The sequence below is a fragment of the Nomascus leucogenys genome, chromosome 5 (assembly GCF_006542625.1).
Source record: "Nomascus leucogenys isolate Asia chromosome 5, Asia_NLE_v1, whole genome shotgun sequence".
In the NCBI taxonomy this organism is placed as follows: Eukaryota; Metazoa; Chordata; class Mammalia; order Primates; family Hylobatidae; genus Nomascus; species Nomascus leucogenys.
In genome coordinates this window covers 112,562,473-112,584,135 of record NC_044385.1, presented here as the reverse complement: position 1 = coordinate 112,584,135, position 21,663 = coordinate 112,562,473, and the positions used below count along the sequence as shown (strand labels likewise).

General features: G+C 33.1%; 1 long non-coding RNA gene across 2 annotated transcripts; it reads right to left on the bottom strand.

Annotated features, from left to right (window-relative positions):
• Window positions 1–111: 111 nt before the first annotated feature.
• On the bottom strand, window positions 112–14,339 carry LOC115835201. 2 transcript variants are annotated; one of them, XR_004030195.1, is made up of 4 exons: window positions 14,248–14,339; window positions 7,467–8,508; window positions 7,188–7,326; window positions 112–884 (listed from the first exon to the last, which is right to left on the bottom strand). It is a non-coding gene; the product is annotated as an uncharacterized LOC115835201 (long non-coding RNA). The 2 variants fall into 2 exon arrangements; XR_004030194.1 differs by having other exon boundaries at window positions 7,188–8,508.
• Window positions 14,340–21,663: the final 7,324 nt, after the last annotated feature.

The following is a 21,663-nucleotide window of genomic DNA, read 5'->3' as shown; positions in this document are numbered from 1 at the left end:
ATCCAAAACATGAATACACCAATAACAAGTAATGAGATAGAAGTAAAATGGGAGATTTCCTTGATTCCCCTTGAGGGACAGGACATGCAAGAGGGGTCTGGCTCACCTGTTTGGTTGCCCCACAGCTCAAACTCCTAGGGGGCGCATGCAGTCGGGCAGATGCAGAGGCAAGGGTGAGTGCTTTGGGCTCTCAGTCCTCTGGCAGCTTCTAGGGGTGGGTGTCTGTGACTCCTCAAGCCCAAGAGGGCGTGTGTTAAAGTGTGCTCCTTTAACTTTACTGTCTGCAGACAGCTTGTGTTTTAATCAGCTCAATGGATCCTGCCTTATCACAAGGGCAGTGTGCCAGTGTTACATCCTTCTGCATCCCGAGCTCTTTCCCAATGTCCCAAAAGAATCAGATCATGTTCAGGCTCAAAGGATGAGTGCAGGGTCTTATTGAGTGGTACAGGTGGTCCTCAGTGAGATGGATGGGGAGTCAGAAGGAGTGAAGGAATGGGAAGGTGGTCTTCCCCTGGAGTTGGGCCACCCAGCAGCTGACTCTTTTCCGACAGCCCATGGGTGAACTCCCCTCAGTTCCCGGACATCCTTCCTATTTTATCTTTCTCTGCAGCATCTTTCCATTGTCATTGATTTGCTGGTCTACTGGTTCACTGGTCTGCTGGTCTGCTTGCCTCCTCTTCTCCTCACTTGTGGGTCTCATCTAGAGCTTGGGATTCAGGGTTTATATAGGGAAGGATAGGGTGTATGGTGGGCCAAAAGGCAACTTTTTGGATGTGAAAACAGAAATGCCTGTTCTCATGTAGGGCCACGGGTCTTCAGGCATGAGGGTGGGGCCTTTGCCAAAGAACTGCCCTCTTCTACCCGATATTTCCCGGTCTCTGTTCCTGTAAGAAGCAATGATAAAACATCTTCATTTAAAGAAAATTCCAGGACCTGATAGATTCACTGCTGAATTCTACCAAACATTTAAAGAACTAATGCTCATCCTTCTCAAACTATTAAAAATTGAGGAGGAGGAAAAACTTCCAAACACATCATTCCAGGCCAGTATTACCCTTATACTACAACCAGACAATGACTAAAAGCAGAAAACAAATAAATATATATCTGATGAACATAGTTGCAAAAATTCTCAACACAACACTAGAAAATGAATTCAACACATTTAAATGATCATTCGTCATGATCAAGTGAGTTTCATCCCATGGATGCAGGCAAGGTTCAACATATGCAAAGCAATAAATGTGATACAACATATCAACATAATGAAGGACCACAACCATATGACCATTTCAATCGATGCTAAAAAAGCATTCAATAAAATTCAATAGTTCTTCATGATTAAAAACTCTCAAAAAACTGGGTATAGAAGCAATATACCTCAACACAATAACAGTCATAGATGACAAATCCATAGCTAGTATTGTACTAAACAGGGAAAAACTGAAGACTTTCCCCTAAGATCTAGAACAATACAAGGATGCCCACTTTCGCCACTTTTATTTAACATAGTGTGGGAGGACCTAGCGAGAGCAACCAGGCAACAGAAAGAAATCAAGTATATCCAAGTTGGAAAAGAGTAAGTCAAATGATCCTTGTTTAAATATTTCGTTTCAGACATAAACCACAAAATTTGAATGGGATATCCAATTAAAAAATGTATAGACAGTTCTGCTCAGCAGTTGTCACGTGTATAAGAGTAAATAAGAAGTAACAAATGAGTTGTGAGTGTGTAACAAAGCACAATTTAAAGAGAGGCTAAAACATGTAGGTGTACCTAAGTAATACCCAGGCATGCAGGTATTATTTCTAGAGGTGAAAATATGTAAAAGTCCAATATTAATATCAATGCTTTCTATTTTATAAATAATAATTGCATGTCATCTCCTAAAGGCAATTGTTGATACTGAAAATTCCAAGGCTGCATAGAAATTATATTATTGATAGGGATAAGAAACATTAATTAATGCCCATGTGTTTTAATTTTCTCACCAGTGAATGAAAATAGTGATAATGACTCTATCTTACAGAGTTATCTTGAGGACTACATAATTTAGCAAAATCTTTAAGAACCACAGAGTATCATATAACTTAAATATAGGCAAATAAGTTATTTGAATTTCACTTTTAAATTTGCAAATAGGGAAAGTCAAGCACAGATAGCTTTATTTATGTTTTTAATTCAAAATAATAATAAGTACTATAGATAACATGAACCTCTGAAAAGCAATCTTTTGTGACAACCAGATTGTACAATGTCATAATTCATTGATTCACTTTAGAATAGTATATTTCAAATATATACGACGTAAATAAGACATTTAGTTTAGTTGATATATAATTTTTAGTTCTCCAGATAAAGTTGGGACTGCCAAAAAAAAAAAAAAAAAAAAAACACTAATGAAAAATGTAGCTTATTATGTTTTCCTAAAACGGGATCTTTTTCCCCACTAAATTTGACAAATATATATTTTTGAATTTACTTGCAAATTTCTAGTCTAAGAATATTTTGGTTATTCATGCATACAAAGGAAATATTTTGAACAGTTTTACTCTAAGTTTGCTTGTCTCCATTTCAGTTGAAATAGATGCTACAGGCATGGCCAGCTAGGGTTTTGAATAATGTTTCTTCAGCTGCCAAATTGCTGCATATAAACTTGATTGAGACCGATTTAGATTTGGATTCTGACTGACTACACTAAATGCGAGGAATGAAATTAAACGGAAAATTACAGTTCAATCTAGTTCATTCCAGCGGGAACAAGCACTGTTATAGATATTTCTGGTCTTGCTACTTGCAGCTTCAAGTAAATCATATGTTCACATTGGCCCATGTGAAAAATCCTCTTTGTAGTCTGACAACTTTCACATGTCTAAGGAAACAGAATAGATAAAATATAAATTCACAGGAGTAATCCAAAACAGATTCATTATCCAAACCTCTCTTCAGAAAGGCAGGGAACAAATGATGCAAAAAGAATATAGTAAAAATATAAGAATAATTTAAGCATTAAATGATAATTTCATCAATGTTCATGTGGATCAATTTAATGCTTGCTCAAATTTCCTTGTTGTTTTATCTGCTGACAATCTTTAATATATGTTAAGTACTAGTAAAAGAGAAAGTGATATAAAGAATACATCTACTTTTTTGTAACAAGGATTTGGTTTTACTTTTGAGATAAAACACTTTATAGCAAGTTAGTTTTGCCGTGATATATATTAACGTAAGTCAAAAAGCAAAGGGACATAAAATGCTATATAGTTTGAGACATTTTTCCCCAGTCCTGTCCTGACGTCTACTCTTCTCCTAAATTTCCCATAAAAATACTAAAGTTATTATAATGTATTATATATGTCAAAATTGTTTAAAGAAATTTAAGAGATGTCATCACAAAGAAAAAAATAGCCTAATATAATCATTCAACAATTTATACAAGTAACATAACATCATATTGTACTCCATAAATACATAGAAGTATTACTTTTCTCAGATAAAATATAATTTATGAAAACAAACCTACTTTTTGTAGTCTCTTATAAAAACAACCAGATTTTCTTAGGGCAAATATGGATATGTTTTTTCAAACTCCACTTTTTTCACGTTAGTATATTACGTATACTCTTCTATAATTTGTTGTTGTTGTTGTTTTAATCAGGCTATCTTGCAATACTTTTATCTCAATACACAGAGAGCAACCTAACTTTTTCAGATGCAGTATTCTTCATTGTGTAAGTATAACATGCTTTATTTTTATTTGTCGAATCTCATATTGCAGCATTGTGAATTGTTTCGTCTTTTGCTATTATAAATAATGTTGCAATGAAGAGATCTATACATACATGATTACGTATAGGTGCACTTATACCTACAGGATATGTTTTTAATAGTGGGTTGGTGATTTGATGGATAAATTCATTTTTAATATTGATAGCTATTTCTAAGTTTGTTTCCACACTAGTTGTTTCATTTACACTCAAAACAGTAAAATATGAACGCCTATTTCCTTACAGCCTGGTCAATGGATTCTATTATTGTTAGTCAAATATTTATCACAATTTGTATCACTTATTATTAGTATCTTTTTTTTTTTTTTGAGATGGAGTTTCACTCTTGTTACAATGGCATGATCTCAGCTTACTGCAACCTCCACCTCACGGGTTCAAGCAATTCACCTGACTCAGCCTCCTGAATAGCTGGGATTACAGGCATGTGCCACCAGGACTGGCTAATTTTGTATTTTTAGTAGAGACGGGGTTTCTCCATGTTGGTCAGGCTGATCGCGAACTCCAGACCTCAGATGATCCACCCGCCTCAGCCTCCCAAAGTGCTGGCATTACAGTTGTGAACCATTATGCCCAGCCTAGTATCTTTTTTTTTTTTTTTTATAAGAGAAAGCAACAGCTATCTTTAAGAATAGTTATATTTGTGATTACACCGCTAGAGGAATAAGCCTCAAGAGTGCCACTCTCTGCCTATATTGAACGTCAGTGTGTGGTTCTAGCTTCAAGTGGCCCTTTTTTTTTTTTTAATGGCCTCTAAGTAATATCTCTCTCCTTGTTTTGGTCATTTTCCCAAGATTACCTGGGACATTGGTGCTCATGCATACAAATTATCTGAGTATCATAATATGTGTAGAATCCCAGGGTTTATATACCAATTAACCTAAACAGATACTTGAAATCTTAATTTTGTACAGGCAGGCCAGATGATTAATTTGTGGATGTTCCATAAACTATACCTTGAGGCATACTGTTTTTTGAGTCATCCTTAAATTAGCAGCTGATTCTGTAATATTGCAAAACAATATTTATTTTTAATTGCTTCAAAACTAAAGATTTGTTGGCTGTTTCTTTCACACAAAATTCAAGATAAGAGAGTGGCATAATGCTTTCATTCTCTAGAAATTTGCCACTAAAAATTTACTTACATGAAACAGATTAACCTTTTATGGATGTTGCAGGGGTCAAGTGATCCCACAACTACATTTATTGCCAATACCTTGTATTGTGTACTGATCACAGGTTTTATTCCTTCTTTTTAATATTTTTTTTCTAATCAATCTGCATTCTTAGTTATGTCTCTAAATCTGATTAGTACTGATGATTAGGTGCTTAGCTTAGGAGATCAACAAGATGTGCTGCAGTCTCAATTCATTTACCCACAGTAGATTCCAGCCTATGTTATACACCCTTTGAGGTTAGTTTTCAGAATGACAGATTTCTGGATAACATTACTGAATGTTTACATATTTCGGATGGCAGAGAGCATAGTGTCATCTGTGTGCATACCAATGTTCCATAGAAGTAGGGCTGTCACAGTCAATTCAGTGACATGGTCCTAAGATCCCAAGTATTCTTAGAGAAGAGCAAGCTTTTATATGATCTAAAACATGATGTATTCACCCAACAATGCATTATATGAGAGTTTTCATCATAACAATTATTTTGTTTGACATATGTTCAACCAATATGTCATCTTATGTTTTATTTCTTTACATCACATTCAATTGACATGCAATTTAAGTATCATTTATTGACATGCAATTGAACGTGATGTGAAGAAATAAAACATAAGATGATATTTTGGTTGAACATAGAAAAATGTACCTGGTAATGAAGAAGAGAAGAAGGAAAAATAGCATTATATATTGAGCACTTGTTATATGCCCAGCGCTATGATAGGTGCTTTAGTAATATAGTTATTAATTTCAAGAACTTGGAATGTTATTACAATTAAGATTTGGAGAGTACAACGTTTCAATTATATAAGATGAATTAATCCTGTAATTCTACTGTACAGAGTGGTGCCTGTAGTTAACAATGCTGTAATTGTATATTTAAAAAAATGTTAACAGAGTACATATGTTAAGTATTCTAACCACAAAAATAATAAATAAGAAGGCAAGAGGAAACTAGGAGGTAACAGATATGGCACAGATTGTGGTGATGGTTTTATGGGTGTTTACTTACCTCTATACTAATCAAGTTGTATATATTAAATATAGAGAGCCTTATTTATGTCAAACATACATCAATAAAGTGATTAAAATATTATTGCTATGTGAATAAAAAGGCGTATATAACTTTTAAGTGACATTGTTTGGATTTTATTAAAATCCTGAAGCCCAGGCTATTTAATATTTTGGCCCTTAATTCTTATTTTTTATCAATATTTTGAAAAATAATTCTAGTTTGTTCATTTTTTTCCTTAAAGTTCTCTGAAAAATGTTTTAATTTCAAATCAGGCATTCAATAAAACAATTGCATTTCCAGCACTAATATTCAAAGAATCTAACTCTTTGTGTATTCTCTTCTAAATATGCTACAAGGCATGCCAAATTATAATGACAATATCTGTTAAATTTATAATGAAAAATGCAAACATTTAATAAGACAAAACTTTAAAGTTGTTAGAACATTTTTATCTCTAGGCAATTTACTTGGAAATTTGCTGTGTATTTATTAGATTGTGAGGTGAGCTTGAAATCAGAACAAAGATATTTATGGAGTTTCTAAGCAAAACTGGGGTCAACACTCCCACCCAGTTGCTTGCTCTGCCACTCTCTCTCACTACTAGAGGAAATTGAATCTTTGTGGATTTCTTCACCGGTATAGTGGAAACATCTCACATGTAGTTTTATCCTCTACATAGATAATTCAAATTATATATAAAAAACAATAATGAGACAAGATTTATAATAAAGATAAATGTAGAGGGAGAATGAAGAAGAGAAAATAGGGAATGACCGCATGGTGATTATCTTATTGTCTTTGTTCTAACATTCAGATATATGGTATTTTTAAATTAATAGATCAATAGACAGACACATATATACACACACACATACACATATACATATACACATAAAATCTTGCACAATGCAATGACGGGTATAAGTTGGGAACCAGGATTTTAATCCAATGCTGTGAACATAAAATCTCTTAAAGAAATAAAAGTAAAAAAAACAAGAAAGAAAAAGTCAAATTTTAGCTAACAAAAGGTAACTGTGACATACTCCCTGAATAAATTTGCATCAAGTTACCGCTAGAAAACTATCATTTTTAATTCCAGGCTTCCCAAACTACCTAGCATACACTGATAAATTATTACTGTATTTTCAGATTGCTAACAATTTCTGTGGCATCAGGTTTGTCTGATTTATTATTTTTACAGGTTAACTTACCTCCAAGTTCTTGGGATAAAACTGCATATTAATGCTGTAGAACCAATAGGTCATATATATGCCTGCTATGCAGTGACACACCAATACACTGAGACAGAAGGATCTGCAGCAGAGAAAGAGTTTAATGATTGCAGGACACCTAGGGAGGAGATGGGAAGAGACCTTCAAATTCATTTCCCCAAGGATTTCTGGGCCATGATTTTTAAAATAGGATCATAGAGTGAAAGGGGCTGGAAAATTGAGGTCATTGATTGGTTAGGGTAAGGAGGATGAAATCACCAAGATTTTGAGACTTCACTATTTGGTCCGTCAGCTCCTACTGGGGTCCTTCAGACCAGCTGGCATCAATGAGGTCCTTCAGATGAGCTGTTCTCCACAGAGTCCTTCAGACCAGCTGACATCCGCAGTTTCACTGGTATGCAGGACGTGAAAGAATCTCTCAAAGGGGAAACTTAACATTTCATAAAGTTCACATTGTTATCTACAGAACAGTTAAGAAGAACTATACTCTTATGATAGGGTCTGCATGATTCTGAGGGAATAGGCACTGAACAACTAACTATGAGGGACTGAGTTAGAGAGTAAGCTGACCTAATGATCAATGTGCTGAATGTGCTACAAGCTTGGTTTATTTTGGTTTCTCCCCCTTCCTTCTTTCCCGATTAATAGTTAATTTTATAAAGTTTATAAAGATAGTTTTATTAATACTCCCAGATACTCTTCTGAAATAGATCAGTTAAAATAACTAGTCAGTAATACAAAGAAAGAGAGGAAAAAAAAAGAGGTTGGAGAAGCAAATAATATCACTGTCAGTTTTCTGTAGCCAGATGTGAAGATATATGAGATATACGGCTTTCCTCATTCTGGAGGCAGGAATATTTCTACTGAGAATATTCATGCATCAGACTATCAGGATTTATTATTAAAATTTTCTCCTTATTTAGATTTTATGACTATCAATCAATTATTGAAAAATGTGTCGACATCTAAAGGAAGTCTATCCTCTGTGGAGAAAATATATTATTCAGATGAGAAGAGTAAGTTGCCTTCTCATTGCAAAATAATAAATTGACATTTGTACTCACTGGCATCTGAGGGCTCTGTAAGTTATCCCTGAGAAACAGATTAATTTCCAGTGTGCTGTTAAAAGCTCATCTCTGCCCCAACTCTTCTTATGAAACTGGAGACATTTTTGCTAAAGTTGTCCTGTGACACTTCTTGGTCGACAGCCAACTTATTTCTCCTGATGACACTTCAACTTTCCCTGCTCATCCTATTCACACTTCAACAGGTTCTACTTGATTGAAGTACCCCCTCAAGCCTGCACAAATGGAGATAACTCTCTTAATTAGACTTCTCAGCATGTGCCTGAAAACCTTCTGTGAAGTCACCAATCACAAACCTGCAAAGAAAAACAGAATCAGAGAATGCCTGCTAGTAACTTTCTCTGAGACCCCTCTCAACTTCCCTGCCTCCTGTCTTCTTTTAGTTTGCCTGTCTGCCTAGTCTATGTAATTTCAAACTCAAATCTTGTCTCATCTTAGACTTAATAAAAGCAGTCTCAGAGAAGCACATATGAAATAGTAAGGACTGCATTTTTGCTTTCAAGTGTAGCTCCAACATTTGCTAGCACTCCGATTAGCAGAAAATTTTGTTACTTATAAATTGTTTTTCAAGTACATAAAAAAATCACTCAACATTTGGAGTGAATTGGTCAAACTCTATGTTATAACAAACATCTTAATATATAAGAAAACAATTACTTTTACTAATTAAATTAATGAGGACTTTTTAAGGGGTAAATATATAGATAAATTGATATAAAACATCTTGTGCCCATATCCAAATGTTACTGAAAAATATTACTAGTCCATCATGTTGATATGGCATAAACATTTAGGGGAACACAGGTTTTATTTTAAAAGAAAGTAATGTGTATATATTTAAAAAATCCTCAGTATTTATGGACTCTATATTTGCAAATGTGCCAATTTTACAAATTTAACATTTATGTGTAACCCCAAAATCAACACACCTGGTGCTTTTACCATCATTCATGGATATGCGGACAGCACTGAACAATTTTAGTCACCTGACACACACGTTCCCAGCTGAAGCTAAACAAGACAGTGCTCTACTTTCTGTTTTAGTCCTCATACTGTAAACAAAGGTCCTTTTAAAGTATATTTGGGATTATATTTTTTGCATTTTTGTGCTTTTTGTTGGTGATTTTCCTGTTTAAAGTGGACTCTGAGTATAGTACTGAAGTGTAATCTACGTTTCCTAAGCTCAGAATGGCTGTGATATGCCTTAAGGGGAAATGCTTTTGTTAAATAAGCTACATTGAGGTATGAGATATAATGCTTTTGGCCAGTTCTCTGTTAATAAATCAACAATATCTATTAAATAAGATGCCTTTTAAAAGAAATGCACATTAAACAAGGTTATGCATTGATTGGTAGACAAAGGTGTTGTCATGGGTGTCTCATAGGAGTCTTAACTTGTATTCCAGCCAGGAGCACTCTTCAGTATTTACTCCTTCAGTGCTCAGCCAAATTTATAGAAGGTAACTACTGAGAATAACTTGAATCATCTGTAAACACACACATGACTCAAGAGTTGAATACGGCTTACTTTAATTAGACAGATTTTATTCATATTAATATGTTTATTTCCATCCACTAAGTACTTTATCTTCTATTTTCTAAATACATTTAGAAATTATTTGCAGAATTTAACTAATTAACAATAGATCATTTAATCAATATAAAGTAGACAGGGAAATAAAATATAGCAATATAATACAGTAAATGTAAACTACTTCTTCTAGAACTTGTTTATGGATGGTTTTCCAATTACAGAGAACCCGCCCCTTCTCAGCTTTGTAAATTTATTCCCTCTGGCCTCAGCTGATTGTACCAAAAGGAAAAAAAATACTCACTCACGAAACACAAAAAAGCAACGATACATAGAATGAAACAAAATCACGTGGATGCTGAAGCACTAAAATCAGTGTTTGAATTTGGCTGGTATTTCTAAAGCAACTTTCAATTTAGAAACAAACTGAGTAAGACTAACCTTATGACACTCCTCATACTTAAATTATGTGATATTTTTCTACACATTTACAATAAACTACAATTTTAGTTATTCTAATGTATACAGATTTACATTCTATCAAAAATTTTGGTTCTGCACCAGACATCTTTAGATTTAAAATAGTCTTAACAAGATTTGGGTATTGCACGATGTGATATTTAAAGTCTAATAAAATTGATTATGAATTTCTTATTTAAGAATTTAAAAAACATAATATTTTTGATCATTTGGTCTTCAGAAAAAGCAAAAAAATGAAATAATTAAAAAAGAAGATAAAAGATAACATTTTTATGCAGCTTGAATTATTTTACTATTTACTATCAGATTATGTGCTGTCAGATACTATCTGAGCTTCAGCATCTCAAACATGAAATGAAAGAGGAAATGAATTGCCTACTTACATCAAAATATTGATGTTGCCTGTAATTAAATAAGAGCAGTATGTTATAATTGCATGATTCTGAAAGCATTTATTTGGTATTCCCAGTAGCTTCCCTTTGAATATGTAACTTACTGTAATTGATTAGAAACTGAGTTGTTCATACACTTATCTTACTTACCTTAGAAAGGTAATTGTTGGTAGTGGAAAGAAAATAGACATACGCTAGTGTACTTAGGAGTTTAATACATGGACATCTGACCCTGGCAAGTTATTTCAACTCTGATTCAGAATTCTTGTTTCTATGATGTACCAAATAGAGGTAATTCTTATTATATACACACCTTTCATCTATTTTAATAAACTCCCTCTCCAATTTTCAGCTGGACAAATTTAATGTATTATAAATAAATACATATTTATAACCTCTCATTTTAAGAGGGCTCATTATAATAATAAGTTCAGGCTAATAATATATCAGTAGAAGTATTTTGTTGCAGTTTAAACTTTATAAAAATTTCAGTACAATACTTTCTCATTCATACTTTCTCCTTGTTTCTGTCTGAAATTAGAAACTAGACCACAGGGTCTCTAGTAGATTCAGAGTTGTGCTTTCAGAGCCACTCGTCAAGGAAGAAGGAGTTATCCTTCCATCTTAGAGCATTGTTCTCTTGGGAGGACTTAAGTCATCTTGACCAAGATCCCACCACGTTTTCACAGCACCCTGCATTTAGTAAGCGATTAGTGTGGGTAGAAAGCCCCAGCCTGTTGATCCAACACTGGACAACTCTGAAAAGCTATTATAGCTACAGAGCTCCCTGTACTGTGAGAAGAGACTTTGTTGTAACAGCATTGCAGCCAAATTTATCCTCTGTTCAGTGCTGCTTCCTCTCCTTCCTACTAAGACATATATCCCAAGAGTAAATGCTAATAAATTTCTTTCACACCAATCTTTAACTCCGAGTTGATTCCAGAAAAACCCAACTGGCAAGATGTTAACTGTCAGAATGATGTCACCCATCAAGCTCAAGAAATGGAACCTAAGTTGCTAAGAACTTTATGTGGTAGAAATGTTATAGCAGTCCTGGAAGAAAAATAAAATGTGTCTTGTTTACATCTTTTTATTATAAAGCTCTATTATTCACAAACTTACATAATCTGAAAAGTTAATAACACAACACAAACATAATCTGAAAAAGTTAATAATCATTTAACATTGTTTCAAAATATTTCAAAGACTAGCATTTCCAGCTTACATAATATAGTGTTTGGGGTGGATATAGAAAATGGTCAGTGAAAATTCCCATTCTTATATCTCTCTATTCTTTCTTATATTGCTGTCAATTGAATAATTTTTGGAATATTGATTGCAATTTTAATATATCTAATTTTATAATAAACCTGAGTAATTTAAGGGATTTAATTTTTCCTTATCTGAAATTATATTTATAATTTTTGTAAACATAAAGCAAACATATTTGTGAATAGTTTTTAATAAAATTTAGAAAAATGGACTAACTTGATTTTTAAACCAATAAGTTAAATATAAATAATATGAACTGTAAGTTCAAATAACTTGATTTTAAACCATGCCTCTGTCACTTATCAATTGTGTGACTTTGGGCATACTGCATAAACTATAAATCTACATTTCTTCACCTGTAAGAGTAGTAAGACAGTTACTTTCCATTAAGGTGTTGTCATGAGTATTGAGGTAGATCTGATATATAGACCTCATATATATACTTATATATACTTCATATAAAAAAGCTGTAATTGTCACTATTTTAATGTCATACCATTCTCAACTTTACTCATTGGTACTAATTTGTGAGACACAAAAAAAATTTTCTAATCAAAATTTTAACAACTCTTCCCAACTTTAGAACTTTTGCCAAACATATATTATTGTATATTCTTGTGATTTTGTATACATTATAACATAGTATGCTTAACATGTATCGAATCCATCATTAAGCTTTCAAAGCACGGTCTGATTACTACATTTAAGAGCATCAATTCCATATCTAATTTCCCAAATTATTGTCTTAAAGTATTACTTGTTTCTTAAAGACTCTTTCTCTATTAATGAGCTTTCAGGGAAGCAAACTAAAAAAAAAAAAAGGCTCAGTGCCAAAAAGTTAAAAGACCAGAACTGGCAAAGCAATGGAAATATCATTATGATTGAAATAGGTCGGTTTATTGAGACTAATTGCTTTTGTTAAAAGTTAATAAAAGATATGTACACATTTAAAATTAGATGCAGATGTATTTTTAAACCTGTGTTTTCCAGACAAGAAAGAAAATACATTGAGGAATGAGTTGGCCAGTGTTTAAAAACAGGACAGCCACATCCTCAGAGCTGGAAGGCACTCTGATCCCTAATCGTGTATTTGATCCCAGTGTTGAAAAAAATAAGTTTATTTGAAGGTTTTTTCCTTCTCATTTTGTATTTCTGCCTTTAAAAAAATTGCACTGAATGATGCTGATACTGCATAAAGCAGATAGCAACAAGAAAAGAGTGTAAAATAATAGTTTTGACTATTCTTAGTGATCTGATCATTGTCTTTGAAATAGTTTAGTGTCAAATTTAATTGCTTTTCTGTGTTAATACATGTATCTTGTAGGGAAATCAAGCGATAGAAACCATACAACAATTTGACAGAGGAAAGTTAACATGTAAATAATTAATAACTACAGGTTAAATGTGAATTATTAAAAGAACACTAATGAATAAAAGAATATCAAATATAGGGAAAACCACTCTCTTGAGGGCTGAAACAGAGGAAACAAAGAAAAACAAATGAAAAAGCTCCTTCAATTCCAATTAGAACCCAAATTTCAGACTGTGTTGAAAAGTTTTTGGCCTTGAGTTACTGGATGGGAAAGTCCATTGAGGTACCATAAGTTAGGACAACCAAGCAGTGAACAATCCTCTGTTGTGCTGATTAAATTAACTGAAAACCTTGTGCAGAGATGCTTAGGAAAGCCTAAGGACATTCTTGCAATTCTGCCTTCTGACGTACCAGTGCAACTTGCCGTGAACTCAGGGAAACTCACTGGGAAGCCGTTTCCTGAGGAGATGTTGAAACAGGATGGGGGTGAGTGACTATGAGCATTCTCCATATGGAAGTCATGACAGATGAGAAAAGGGAACGCAAGCACAATGGAATAAAGGAGAGAAGCCACTTTCTCCTTCAAAGAACCTCAATACCTTCTACCTGTAAATTTTAAGATTGCGCGAGGTATCATGGGAAAAATGTTTAGCGAGCCAGACTATATTATTACACTGCAAGCAATGAAATATGAATGTGGAGTTCTAATTCAATAAATTGATAACCAGCACAGTCCAATGACATGAAATATGATATGCTTGAAATTAAAACAAAGTGTGACATTAAAATACTTCTGCAACTAAATTACTCTTTTTAATTTTAACGTTACCTTTGCCCACTGATTAGTATATTGGTTATTAGGATATTAGTTATATTAGTATATTAGCATAACATCAGATAGAGATCCTCTTGAATTTCAATGACTGACTATCCTAAGAACTGCTTTCTAAAATTTAGAGCTCATTACGTTTGGGCTGGGCGCAGCAGGTCATGCCTATAATCCCAGCAGTTTTGGAGGTCAAGGCAGGGTGGATCACTCGAGGCCAGGATTTTGAGATCAGCCTGAGTAACATGGTGAAATCTCATCTCTACAAATGTAGAAAAATTAACCAGATGTGGTGGTGCGTGTCTGTGGCCCCAGCTACTCAGGAGGCTGAGGTGTGAGGATCTCTCGTGCGATCCAGGATCACGCCACTATGCCACTCACTCTGGCCTGGGGGACAGAGTGAGATATAAGACTCTGATTCCAAAAAACTAAAACAAAACAAAACAAAAAAGAACTCTTCTATATTCAGTAAATACTCTGTAATGTCATCAGTTAACCTCAAATCCATACGTGTGAGCTTTTAAATTAATAAGGTACTGTATTTCAGTAATAATCTTGACAACATTTATAGTACTACAATAGAATATAATGTACTCAATTCAAAATAAATACTTGCAATTCAGTTAAGACTAAAAAATGTTATAAACATATATAAATATGTAGTTATGTGTCCATCTAATACTCAACATGGCAATGAATGCTATAGTTGTAAATTTTTAAAAATACTATTTCTCTAAGGAATAAATTATGTAAGACTGGTATTTCATTTCTGTGTGTAACCTTGTGGTATTTGAGGGTTTCAATGTGTACAGTTAATGATTTTTTTAACTACTCTTAAGTAGGAGAAAATGGAGATATGTTGCTAACAGTAAAACTCAATTTTTCTTATCAATTATGAATTTTAACTTAGTCTTTAAGGCATGGCAAAATGAAACTGGATTAGTATTTGTCAGAGAAAAATAGCATATGTGAAGCAACAACCTCACTTTGCTCCAAAATTAATAAAATACTACATTGCTTCTTAGTCTCAGGTCTATTTTATGTATAAATAATTTTACTAAATCATATATTATAAATTAGGTACACGTTCAAGTAATTTATTAAATATTTTATTTTAAAATTATAAACCACCTGCTGATGCTTTTTAAGTATGAAGCTGAGAATTTAATGTCTTCATTTTAATGGTAAGACATGGTTTGCAGAATAATTCATTTACTTCTCAGATGGATGTTTTTCCATGTACCTCCACTGGAGTTAGACACACAGATAAGCCTGAGGAAATAGCTGGTTAGATTTATTCACACTCCACAGCAGGGTGACTCAAGGAGAAACAGAGTTCCATATAATTTTGAAACTTCCGAGTTGATAACACACACACGTACACATAAACACATTTTCAAAAAGGAAACAAGGGTTGCCTCAAAATAAGAGTAAAATAGCCAGGATATTAAGTATTTTGCTTGAACTCTAATAAAATCACTTGTTAGATAAATATTTTAAGAATAAATCAGGTCTTTATCACTTAATATTAAGCAGGTAGTAGATAATTTCAGGCCTTGTAATGGTTTACTTTAATCTCTACATTTCTTTATATTTGGTCTGTTTTTGACAAAAACGAATACACAATAAAAGAAAAAAAAACTTTGAAATCCTTTATGAAAAGAATACTCTAATTAGGTAAATAATATTCCTTCTAATGTAAAGCAACGCTTCTAATGAAAATAATGTATGTATTCTAATATCCAGTATGTCATAAAATTATAAATCATTTACATATTGAAAAATACTAAAGTGATATTTAATATTTTCATACAAGTTTTCAGGTAGATATTTATTATATTAAAATAAATAATGGACAAAATATTTAATTAAGAAGTAACAATGTAGAAATCAAATGTCTGCTTTTAACTCAAAGTCTTTTCAGAATCCCAAAGGCATATAGATGCAAGAAAAATAAGACTAATTGTTACGAACAGAGGGAATAACTGTCTAATTTGTTCAGAAAAATCTCAAGTGGAAACGTTGTGATGATACTATTAAGATTTTTTTAGCATGAAGTAGGATTAGTACAGGGAGTTTATGAAAAGAATGTCTGGAATTCTACTTGATTCTTGCACTGAAACATTGACAATAGTTTTCATGTCCAAGTTTTGCTTCCTTTGGACTGAGGTACCCAAATTAGAGGACCTTGCTTAAATGTGATTTTTAAAAGGCAGATAGTAGGGAGAATAGAGGTTGCATCACCCTAAGTAAGTGAAAGTTGTCAAAACCAACATAGAAATAGATTTAATAAAAACAAGAAATGGCCCAGCGCGGTGGCTCATGCCTGTAATCCCAGCACTTTGGGAGGCCGAGGCGGGCGGATCACGAGGTCAGGAGATCGAGACCATCTCGGCTAACACAGTGAAACCCTGTCTCTACTAAAAATACAAAAAATTAGCGGGGGGTGGTGGCGGGCGCCTGTGGTCCCAGCTACGCGGGAGGCTGAGGCAGGAGAATGGTGTGAACCTGGGAGGCCGAACTTGCAGTGAGTGGAGATTGAGCCACTGCACTCCAGCCTGGGTGACAGAGCAAGACTCCGTCTCAAAAAAATAAATAAATAAAATAAAAAACAAGAATCATCTAGTCTTATGGCGAGGTTAAAAACCACCTAACTGCTTCTAGTAATTTATTCATTATTCTTCACATTAAAATTAATTTCTGAAATAAATGCTAAACTTCCAGGTAAGGGACCTGGAACAAGAGCAGGAACACAAATAATGAGAGGGTAAAAGTTCCCTAATATTCACACTAGAGAATTCCAGAATGAAGTTATATATATATATATATAACTCCTCATTGACAGGTATAAAATGATTTAAAAATGGGCCAATCCAGTCTCTGAAAATACTCCATTATAAAATCAATTTCAGGAAAAAAGTTACAGGAAAACTTTTTTTACAAATGAAAATATACAAAAGCACTTCTAATTTTTTATTAACATAAATCATAGAATGATTATAAGCAATTAAATTAAATGGTCCTTGATATAACAGAATCAACATAATAAAAATAATGAATTCTTGCAAAAATGTTGTATTCTAAATAAGATTAAAAAGGAATATATACATATATATGTGTTATATATACAAAATATAAAAAATATATAGTATATATGCATATACTTTATATATGTGTATTATGTATAACACATATAAAAGAGGAAATATGTATCAGAATATTATTTCACAAGAAAAACATAATTACTGAACTTGAAAATATAGCACTAATAGTTAATATACTTACCAACACTGTGATAGAGACACCAGGATTAGCTCTAGCACTCTTCCATAATTCAAAATAAAAGGATTCCCAAACTAATATTGATGAGCAAACATAATAAGAAAGTTGTAAAATAGTTTTTTGAAATCCGTATAGTAGAAATTACAGAAGAGAAGTAAATGTAAAAAATATAAGCAACAATACAGTGAAGAGCTAAAAATAAATTTTCTGTTCTAAGTAAATATGTACTTTATGTGAAGACATTTTATGGGGTATTAAACAAAATCAACAAATGGAAAATAAATTAGCAACTAGATATCTTCTAATAAAATTTCTCAATGTCAACATTAAAATAGATATTTCAAAAGTTGAATAAAGGATATGGAAGATAAAAGTATCAGAATGACCTCAGGCTCCTCTGTCATGATAATAGCATAGAGAAGTCAAATTTGTACCATGGCAAGAGAGAAAGAGAGGTAGGTATCATTTTGGTTCACAAGAAATAGGAATTAATTCTTTATTCATATCATGGCCCAATTTTCAACTCATCAAAAAAATTCTTGGAAGTTTACTGAATAAAAGGAATATATTTGATTGAAAAGTTATTTCCTGACATTATCCTATATATTCATTTATTTTATTTTGTAGATTTCTTTTTGTTTTATAGCTTCTCCAACTAAAATATGAGTATCATGTGAGTATATACTCTGTAATTCAACATCCAGACTAATTTCTTTTATGTAACAGTTACTCAACAGATCACTGTTAAGTGAATTAATCAACTTCTAGATATGTAAATGTTTATAAATTGTATGGTATAATGTAGTCAATTTATAAACATATAAACATATGTAAATGTTAATAAATTGTGTACATTATACCCTACAAACTAATAGTAGAATTTTAAGCATAGATCAAATGCACAATAAAAATATAATATATAGATCAATAGAACTTAAAATTAGTATTTACAAAAAATTTGGTTTCCAGGAAGATGGAATTGATATGTGTCCTCTCTTTCTTTCAATAAGTACAAATATAAAAACTAGACAAAGCATGTCAAAAATACATAAGAAGCCTCTAAAAGTTGGAGAGAGGACTTGGTGACCCTCAAAAACACATGATGCTGAGTTCACTAAGGTTTCCTTTTTTTCCCACAAAAATTCCGATTTTGACTTGAAGAAACTGACAACACAAATACCATGGCAAGCTCCCCTATCCCCCACAGACTCACCTGTCTCTAGTCAAAACATCAGGAAGAGTGCAGCTAGTATAACAGACAACTTTCAGAAGTAACCAATCCCCTACATTTAAACAACATGGAGAAACAAACAAACAACAACAAAAAAGAAAACAACAACAACAACAACAAAACATTAACCTAAATCCCGCACATGCAAGCAAAACCTGAGTGGGAAGCCTGAGCTTCACCCCACTGTAATAAAGCATCCCAATATCCCTGAAGTGATCTCAAAGAAGGTCAGTTTGGAAGCCAGGATATCATTATTGCGCTATCCCTCTCTCCACGGGCATAGTGTCAGAAGAGGTATAGGGGAGAGTCAGAGCTTTGACACAGCTTGTCCCACATGGTGTCAGTGTAAACTAAGTTAAACTCACACCTGCCCAACAATAAGGAAGATAGTAGCTTGTTGCCTGTCAAATAACTTATAGTGGAGAACCTGAACTTGTACTTTCACTTATCAGTAATGAAGCAGAACCTTCCCCATTTCCATGCTAACTAGTGTCAGAAAATGTCAGCTAAAACAGGAGATTAAGATTCAGGGTCACATGACAGTATATAAAAACATCGATATTTCAAAAGAAAGTATTCATCATACCAATAATCAAGATCTCAACCTAAATTAAGAAAGTCACCCAATAGATACCAACACCAAAGTGGTAGAATTATCTGACAAGATTTTGAAGCAGCCATGATAAAGAAGCTTCAGTGAGCAATTATGAGCATGATTGAAACAAGTGAAAAAAAATCGGAAGTGTTAGGAAAGAAATAGAAAGTCTTTACAAACAATAGAAGATATAACAAATGAAAGAACTGAAAATACAATAACTTCAGATTATGGGCTCAAAAATAACAAAATGGAGAGGACAAGAAAAAAATCAGTGGCTAAAAAAAGAACAATAGTTATTACTGAATCTGTGCAACATTCTTCCTTCAGAAAATTCCTTATAAAAATAAAGAGGCATTCAGGGAGCTGTGGAAATATAACATAAAATATAATTTTTTATCATTGGAAAACAGAAAGGGTAGAAGAATGAGTGGGGCGAAAAATGTATTCTAAGAAATACTGGCGGAAAATTTCCCAAATTTGGCAAGATACATAAATAAAAGTATAGATTCAAGAACCAGACCAAAGTCTACCAGAATAACCTCAAAGAAATCCGTGCCAATACACTTCATAATTAAGCTTGTATAAACCATAATCAAACTATGTTGAAAGCAGCCAGGTTTAAGTGATATCAGAGAAGAAATTAGAAAGGCAGGAGGTTTCTTACCCAAAACCATGAGTTCAGATGGAAGTGGCAAAATATTTTTCAGACGTTGAAAGAAGAGACTCGTTAACTCAAAATCCTATATAATAATATCCATGGTTTGGCTTTCTGTGGCTTTGATTGCCTGTGGTCAGTCATGGTTCAAAAATGGTAAATGGAAATTCCATTAAAATCATTAGTAAGTTTTAAATTGTGTGCCACTCTTAGTAGTGTGATAAAATCTTATGCTGTCATGCTCTGTCCTGCCTGGATATACTAACTCGAGAAAATTTCATATCCTCAGAAAATTAGGATTTTGAACCAGATGATTCTTATTATAGTATTTATCCTGATATGTATTTGACATTGAGAAATTAACTTCCATTATTAGCTGGGTAGTTAATGAACAGTATTGACTTTTTATTTCTTATTTTCTAATTAAGAAGAAAGCACAGAATACATTCTTAAGATCAAATTTAATCATTTCCTGTTGGAGACTTTATTTCTTTTATGTCTTTGTGGTTCACTGTGATTTTATACTTTATTCTCACTCCTAGCCCATAAGATTTTGTCTGCCATTATGTTTACCTTTTGTTGGATAGCAAAATAAAATAAATTATGATGATCCTAAAAACTCAACAAAATGAATGTTTTGACTATTCAGCTTCAAGTGCAAAAATCAATACATGATTTAGGAATATAATGTGATATAATTTCTAGACAGATTTTTCAAAATAAATAGTCCAATTAATGCAGGGCTGTATCTCTTAAGAGTCCTTATCTTAATTTTAATCTTTGTGGTACTTTCCTAAATTATATTCCTGGTAAGGAAAGGGAGAGCAGCTAGTCTGTAACCTTAGGGGAACACAAAAATAAGAATCAATAAAATGATTCTGTAAAAATACCCACGAAACATTTGATGTCCTCCTTATGATGTCTTTTAACAGAAGAAACATATTCTGTCCGTGTAGCTTATGGTCCAAAATTTGAAACTTATGTCATATGGCTGATGACTACTGAAGAATGTCAGAAACAGCATTATTGGACAAAAAAAGGTGGAGATATTTTCTGACTGAGATAGGTCCCTTTTTGAAGGCGATGCTTCTTTGTGTATCACTTAGATACATCATATGCTGGATCTCAGTCTGGATGCACTCTAAAACAGCTAAGATGAACCCAAGAGTTGTCTCAAACTTTGTTTCACCTGTGTCTTTTGATCTCTTCTGTCTTTTGATTTATTGGTAAACCGTAATAATGACTAAGATCTCCAATTGCTGTGAGTCTGATTTGATGACCCAGCTACAGGTGTGTTATGTCAGTCTCATTCATCTATTTTCAAAAAGTGGTTTCTTAGTAAGAAAATTACAAATGTGGTTTTGTATTGAAAAAGCAAGAAATGGATCTCCATAATTACAACAAGATACGATTCCTTTTGTCAATATCTAGGGCTGTTTGTATTTGAAATTCAACAAGGCAAAGACCCTGCGAGGTTTGAAGGAGAATAACTTGTTCAATACTGCGTATGTTGACAATGTCCCTTGTAGATGAATTACATTTACGACTTTATTTAGAATTTGTAAAATCTCTGAATTCACTACAGTTGTTCTCGAAATCCATAAGCTTAGTTATTAATCTGAAATTTCCTGTAGAAATCAGGTTGCAGAACTTTGTGAAAATGTGTACAAGAAACTCATGGGATTAATACCTTCAACAAACAGGAGAAAAATGTTTTCATTTTTTAACATAAAGCATTGTGCTTGTAGAAATTTGAATTATATTGTATATAGATGTAGAATTGCCCTGTTA